Raw genomic sequence first — 8,091 nt, forward strand, 5'->3', positions numbered from 1 at the left:
AGGTTAGGATCGATAATCTATGTAACTAAAAACATAAGATAAAATGTGATATGATCACAGTAATGAGGATCGTTGTGTCTTGTATCGTAGTATTGGGATAGGACATCTAGATTATTATTCTAGTATTCATTATTTAAATCTTAGTTACAGTATATTTATAGAAATTTTTTCTTTAAATGAGAGGTGTAATCAAAGGATACTAAGCTTTTGGATTAGCTAGCGCGTGCGCTTCCCGATTTATCCTGGTGACCGATGGAAAAATTTCGTGGGGTCAGACCGATCACCCACAAATATAGTCAATGAGACTAACTGGGATTATCATTGTAGTAAAAGACTAGCCGAGGTAAATGTCTTTCTTATGTGCTAGTCACTATTCCAAATGCTAGTAGTCGCTCTTGATTTATCTCCTCCGTATTGGCCCTGGGTAGGTTGGCAGGGACGTTGGGGGTGAGCGTATTCGTCTTTTTGCCACTATTGTGGTAAAAGACTGGGATGGAGCGGTGCGATAGTATGGGATATTATTATATAAGATCTTGAAATTGAAACTCAATGGATTTGAGTATATCTTCCTTAAATCTTGCCCATCTGTACTAATAGCTAATAGTCACCTATGATTTACCTCCTCCGTGTTGATATAGGGACAGATTGGCAATAACATTGGGGGTGAACGAATCACTTTTTGCCACGTGTGGTAAAAGATGTTGTTTTGGACACTACACTAATGACCAGTAGTCATTCGTGTTTTACCTCCTATATGTTGACCTAGGGACAGATTAGCGGGGGCACCGGGACAAGCGAATCGCCTTTTGCCGCATGTGTGGTAAAATATGTGTCCCCTCAGGATGGTGTGATGGTTAAAGTATGAGATATTGTCATATTAGGTTATGAGGTTAAAGCTTTGCTTGTCCGAGTATGCCTTTCTCCATGCTTTGACCATTGCACTAATGACTAGTAGTCGTCCGTGATTTACCTCATTCGTGTTAGTATAGAGACGGATTGATGTGGATGCTGGGGTAAGCGAATCGACTTTTGACACCTGTGTGGTAAAAGATGCCCCTAGACAGAGTTCAGTTGGTCAGTGTGGGGGCAGAGTTGTTATCATAGGATAAGAGTTCGAATCTTGGTAAAATTGAAGAAAAAAACTCTCCCCATATTGGTTAACTATAATTTTTTGATTTACCTTCTCACAGATAGTCGTGGGACCGACCATGTGAGGTCACTGGGATGATAGATTTCACCTTATGCTACCATGTGTGGTAAAAAATGATAACATTCATCTCAGACGTCCCTCCACGGTCCTCTTTAAAGCCTATGAAAGGGTAGTCAATCACAATATTGAGTGGTCGGGAGGAATTTATTTATCAAGAGAATGAATTCTAGAGAATTTGAACCTTACCCTTGTCTGATAATTTTATTATTTGAGTACCAATTCAGCTAACAACTAAGATGATGGGTTAGTACAAATTCAAGTGTTTGGGTTATTAGAGACGACTTGATGATTTAATTAAATGGATTAAAAAATGTTCAGTGAAATTTAAAAAAATATATTTTATTAATTATCAAATTAACATCTAACCTCATTTTTATTACCCGAGTTCCTTCTCCCTACCCTACTTTCGTAACTGCTACAATATATACATATAAGTTAGATTTTATTTAACTTAAAACAAATATGAATGATAGTTATTATAATATGTAACAGCTAAGATTCAGAACTTATATAGTCTATATATGTGCTAAAGTGAAATTTTATTAACTCAAGTCAATAATGATAGTTAGAATGCTGTTTAGTTAAAAATTGTTAAAAAGATTCTCTTTCTTAAAAAAATCTTTACTGATAACTGCAAACGTGTTAAAAGAAAATTTAACATGGTAAAAAAAAAACTATATAGAGAGCATTAAATGACGGATACAACATGTTTATATTGATTTAAATCATGTTAAAGTGATTTTGATGAAGTAATTTTGATAAAAAAATATTTTATATAAAAGTACTTTATTTATAATACTATTTTTATAAGTTGAATTAAAAAAGAAAAGTAATTTACTTTAACACATTACGTTGTTATATATTATAGTAGTTATATCGTAACTAGTACAGTAATATTAGACTAAGAATGTTTTTTTTATATGAGAAAATGATAAGGCGTTTTCAAATTTTTCTTTAAAAAAAAACATTTTAACTATTCAGATAGTTAAAGGCGTCTTTTTTATTCTTGTCTATATACAGGAGATACTAAAGAAGAACTAAGAAAAAGACCATTTTTTTTCCTTTCGGTTGGGGGCCATTTATTATACACAAAATGTGTGTGTAGGGCTATCTAACCCTAAACAATTGCCAAATTTGATAGTGACTTAGCATATGAAACAAGGACCATTCTCAAATTCAATAATTTGGATCGATTTCAGATCCATTGCTCATTTTGACCCAACTAATTTCCATGCAGCCCAAGATGAACTCGAGAAGAGTATCGCCTTCAAAAGATTACCCAAACAATTTAAAAAACCTTTCCATTTCACTCAGTTAATGTTAGGACTCGTGTGAGATTGATGGGATAAATAATTTCAATCGCTTTTCGTTGTTACTTTGTGCTCGTCGTTGAATACACAGTGGATCTTCAATTCAAACTTTGACTCCGCTTGCATAACTCTGAGATTTATTTGATATCTATCTTGTTAAGGAAACTAATCCAAGGATCAATACCAGTGATCACAACTCCACTATGAACACTCTATTGGTGCAGTCAACACTGATAACTAAACGTATGTTTTGATATATAACAAAGGGATTAAAGTGAGACATCATGTGTTTAATGGGTAAACTAAGTGTGCAGGTCCCTAAACATGAAAATCTCTAATGGGTCAGGAAGACCAAACATTAGACATTAGGAAGACCAAGTGGGTTAGGACAATCAGACACTAGGCAAGGAGTCTTAGTGGATCAGAAAGACCAGACACCAGACAACAGGCTAAATGAGTTGATCTGGTAGTACACTTGATGAGTCAGCTAGACCAGACATCAAGTAAGGAAAGTCCTAGTGGGTCGATCAGACATTGAGCAAAATATTAAATACAAACAGATTTGGAAAACCAGATGTTTAGCGGATAAGTCAAGATAAGCTTTTGGAGTGGACTATAATAAGGTTGTGTTGATGCAATTTGTACTAATAATCTAACTCATATTTTGATGAATGATAAAGAGTTTAAAGTTAGAGTGTTTTGTGGTCTCATTGCTTTATCAAGTGTACAAGAGTTAACAGGTCTGGAGGACCTACCACTAGGTTGAAATCCAGTTAGAACCGCGGGACATGATAGTTGGTGCGAAGTCTAGATAGATTCGAGGGGTCCGATATCTGGCAGAAAGTTCGGTTGGGTCTGTGGGACCTGACAATCGGCTGAAATCTAATTGGGTATGCGGACCTGATAACTGGCGGGAAGACCTGGTGGATTAAAGACAAGTCAAGCAACTATAGTTGGTGAGTAAGAGGTAAGCAACTGGAGAAGAGATCCAGTGAGGACGTGTTTCCGGTTGAGAGAATTGTAGGCGTCGATCCAGCTTAGATCTATTTGAAAAATCTAAGCTGAGATCTTGACTAGATCCTACTCTCGAGAAGACAGAATCTAATTACTACTCCTATCTTATTAATGTTGTGCTAACTCTATTTTTTAGAATAAATATATTGTTATTTACCTGGACTAATTCCTTTTGCTAGGAATTCAAAGGCTAAAAAGAGGGAGTCCGGGCATCCGGACCAGCCTCGCTCGGGCGGGCTACAGGCACTAGGGCGGTCCGAGCGCTTGGAGCTAGTCTAGGCATCCGAACCAGAAAAATTATTCCGAAGCTAACTTGGAGTGCGTTGACTAGTCGAGTCCACATCAACGGTCTAGGCACCCGAAGGGGGTCCAAGCGCCCGAAAGTGGATAAACTTTGCTGATAAAGTTTTGACGAGAGATCACCACGTCAACAACGGTCCAGGCGCCCGGAGGGGTTCCAGGTGCCCGAAATAGGCCTATATAAGTGCCTTCGACCAGCAGCTTCAGAACATCAACTACTATAAATTTCATTCTTACGCGTTGCGTCGAAAAGACTTCGACGGCACCGAAAGCCTGCTTCGAAGTTCGAAGAACGAGAGATTCCAATTTCCTTTCTATTTATCGATAACAACTAATTTCAGTTCTTGTACTCAATATTTGTAACTAATTATTTGAACTGATAGTGATTGCCAAACGAAAGTGATCGACGATCATGAGACTTGGAGTAGGAGTCGTCACAGGCTCCGAACCAAGTAAAGTCATCTATATTAGCGTTGTTTTTTGTTTTCTTTATTATGCTACGTAACTAATTTTAATTCACAATTTTTGAAAAATTCTATTCACTCCCCTCTAACATATTTATAGTCCTACAAGTTGTGTCCCTTTTGGATAAACCATAGGTATTGATCCGACTGAAGCAATCAACATAGGTTTCTAAGTCGAGATCAGACAGTCCTAACTGTCATATTAATGAATGCATATTTATTTGATTCTAACTCTGTTTTATAAAATTATTATTATACTATACTAACTTTGTTTTACATAAAAACAAAGTTTGGAGTAATTAAAAGGTTTGGTCAACTGAACCAAATAGTTCAGTCGACCAATTCCTAGTGATGAGATCATATCAGATTCAAATTGAGTCGAAAAAAGAAATCTTGTTTCAATCGACCGATAGCATGATCAGTCGACCAATCCTATTTTGGTAATCAATGTTCAGATATTTTCAGATCAAACAACAAAGGAAATAACAGAGTTCAGTGTACCAAACATAGGATCGGTCGACTGAACACATTTGGTAAGAGTAGATTAGATAAGATCAGATAAGATCATGAAGTAAAATGAAATTTAGATGTTTAGCCGATGAAACAGGGAGTCAGTCGAGAGATAAAGGTAGATTTCATGGAAGATACGATTTGAGTAGATTGTCAACCTGGACATGAAGCTGGGTAGATTTTAGAGTTCGGTCGACCAAAAAGAGGCTCGATCGGCCGGATGAAAAACTTATAAAAAGAGCCTCGAGATTAGAGGCTCAACAATCAACTCTCTCAATGCTCCATCTTGCTCATGTTGCCCAGAACATGCAAGTCTTGCTACTACAACACCGAGAGGCTCTAAGACAACCAAAGCTTATTTTTCTACTACTTGTTCTCGGTAAAAGATTTTCTTACTTTCATTTATTTAAGGGGATAGTAGTTTGTTTCTATTTTCTTCATATTTATATGAGATTAATTTAGTGATTACCTATCAAAATGACTAAAGATCACATGCCTTGGAGTAATAGTCGGTTGGGCTACGAGCCAAGTAAAATTGAACACATCTTCTCTTTTTATTCTACTGCTTATCTCTGTTTCATTTTATGATATGAAAAGAAAGGTTTTTCGATGAATGGTATTCATCCCTGTTAGGACCTTCGGATGCGGCTAGAGAGGGGGGGGTGTGAATAGCCGACCCCAAATTCACGTTTCTTCCTACAATTTTAGTTAGCGCAGCGGAAATACAATGTAGATATGAAACAAAGAATAGCAAACCTTAAACTCGACGATGTAACGAGGTTCGGAGATGAAACTCCTACTCCTCGGCGTGTCCGTAAGGTGGACGAAGCCTATCAATCCGTCGGTGGATGAGACCCCGGAAAACCGGCTAATAGAAACTCCTTCTGGGTGGAGAAACCTCGCCACAAACTTCTTGCAACAGCAAGATAGGAGTACAAAGATACAGCACAATACAAAGGCAGTAAGAATGTAAAAACACAGCTTGCCTTCTCGTTGACTGGATGAAGCAGCAACTTCACGAAACACCTACAACAGCAGGAACCAGCCGAAGGAGGCTTCCACGAAGCTTCAGGAAAATGAGAGCTCAACAAAGCTCTGATTGCAGTAAGATCAGAAAGAAAAGAGAGGCAGCCCCCCCCAATACTGTAGAGGCACTCGACCCCTTTATATCCTTGAACCTGCGAACCTGCTAAGAGGGCAGAAGACACAGCAGAAATCTAGCCGTTGTGACTCAACGGCTAGAGCTGGACCGATCAGGCTCCACCCTGATCGGTCTAGACCTTCTCTGATCGGTCTTGGGGACCGATCAGGACCTATGCTGATCGGTCCCCAGACCGATCAGCACGCTTCACAGAGAGTTGCCCAACTCTCTGATCGGTCTGTGGACCGATCAGGACTCAGGTGGATCGGTCCACAGACCGATCCCCCTCTTTCTTCTCCCGATCTTCTTCACTTCTGTATGATTACTGATCGGTCACCAGACCGATCAGGTAATTCACAGAAACACACTGTTTGGTTACTGATCGGTCACCAGACCGATCAGTCAACCAGCGTATCACTGGATCGGTCACCAGACCGATCCAGGTTTAGAGCTCCCAGCCCTAAACCCTACCTGGTCCTGAGAACGAGCTACCGAGCCCTCTCTGACCTAGTCCGGAGAACGAGCTACCGAGCCCTCTCCGACTTCGTCCGGTCCAGAGAACGAGCTACCGAGCCCTCTCTGACCTAGTCTGGAGAACGAGCTACCAAGCCCTCTCCGACTCCATCCGGTCCAGAGAACGAGCTACCGAGCCCTCTCTGACCACAGTTCGGAGAACGAGCTCCCAAGCCCTCTCCGACTTCCCATGCCAAGTTTCCATACTTGGACTTTTCCGTGCCAAGTCTCCATACTTGGACTTTTCCCGTGCCAAGCTCCCTGCTTGGACTTTTCCGTGCCAAGTCTCCATACTTGGACTTTTCTCGTGCCAAGCTCCCTGCTTGGACTTTTCACCAGATGTCTGGTCAACCTTGACCTATCTGGATTTCCCTTGCCTGGCTTCACTCACCAGGACTTTCCAACTGCCTGACTTCACTCACCAGGACTTTCCCTTGCCTGGCTTCACTCACCAGGACTTTCACCTGGCTTCACTCACCAGGATTTCCCGAATCAGGTCGACTCACCTCGGGTCAACCAGGTCAACCTTGACCAAAGATTGCACTCATAATCTCCCAAGTTTGTATTCTGTCAAACATCAGAATACAACTTTTCTACTCTCGTCAAACATCAGAATAGAACTTTTCTATTCTCGTCAAACATCAAAATACAACTCGAGTAAGGTCAACTTGAGTCAGGTCAACCAGGTCAACCTTGACCTAAGGTTGCACCAACAATCCCCTCTATTAGACTTCTTTGATTATATAATTGGTATCATAACTCAGATGCTCTGAATATGTTTTACCACCTTTCAAGTTCTTTAGAAAATTTCTTTTTTTTAATCTATATTACTTTTTTTTTGTTTGTATTAGCCCTAAGAGCCAATTATGAGATGATTATATTTATTGGGTTAATGGTTAATCCAATATAATAATTCAACCAATTAAGAGGAAGATAAAGAGACAAAAAATTCTTGGTATTCATTTGATGAATATAAATAGGTTTTTTTGATTGAATTTTATCTGAGATGAAAAATGTGACTCTTAAGCTTCTCCTTCTTCTTCATGCATGGCCGAACCACTCTTGCTTGCTAACATAAGAAGGTGGTTCTTCTTCGAAGCCATGTTCGTGTGATGGATGGAATGCGGTCATGTGGATACCGTAGAGGCATGCCCACTTGATTGTGCTAAGATCCATCAAGGACAAAGTTGCTGTCGGGAGTTCGTGTTTACATAATAAAGGTATAACTCCCTTTAACAAACTTAGTATATGGTTTTCTCTTTCGCATGGATCTTATGAAAGGATCTAGCTAGTTTTTTCGCTACACTTTTATGCGTGTTTATAACTCTAGATCCTTACAGTGGTATCAGAGCCACTTGTGAAAGTGTATACCACGTCGTAGTTAGATTTTATATGTGATATAGAAATTACATGAGATGTTTACTGTAATTTGCATAATTATGAGTCTTTGTTTTGTTGGGAACGAAATAGTTGTGAATAGCAAGATCTTGGCCAAACTGTTGTGAATATTAAAGTCTCAATTTTATGGGCAGCAGAAACTGTTTATGTTGTGAACAAAGCAAGATCTCGATCAAACTTTTGTGAACAACAAGGTCTCGAGTTTTGTGGGCAGCAGGACCGTTGTAGCAT

Source organism: Zingiber officinale, chromosome 3B (genome assembly GCF_018446385.1).
Source record: "Zingiber officinale cultivar Zhangliang chromosome 3B, Zo_v1.1, whole genome shotgun sequence".
Taxonomy (NCBI): domain Eukaryota; kingdom Viridiplantae; phylum Streptophyta; class Magnoliopsida; order Zingiberales; family Zingiberaceae; genus Zingiber; species Zingiber officinale.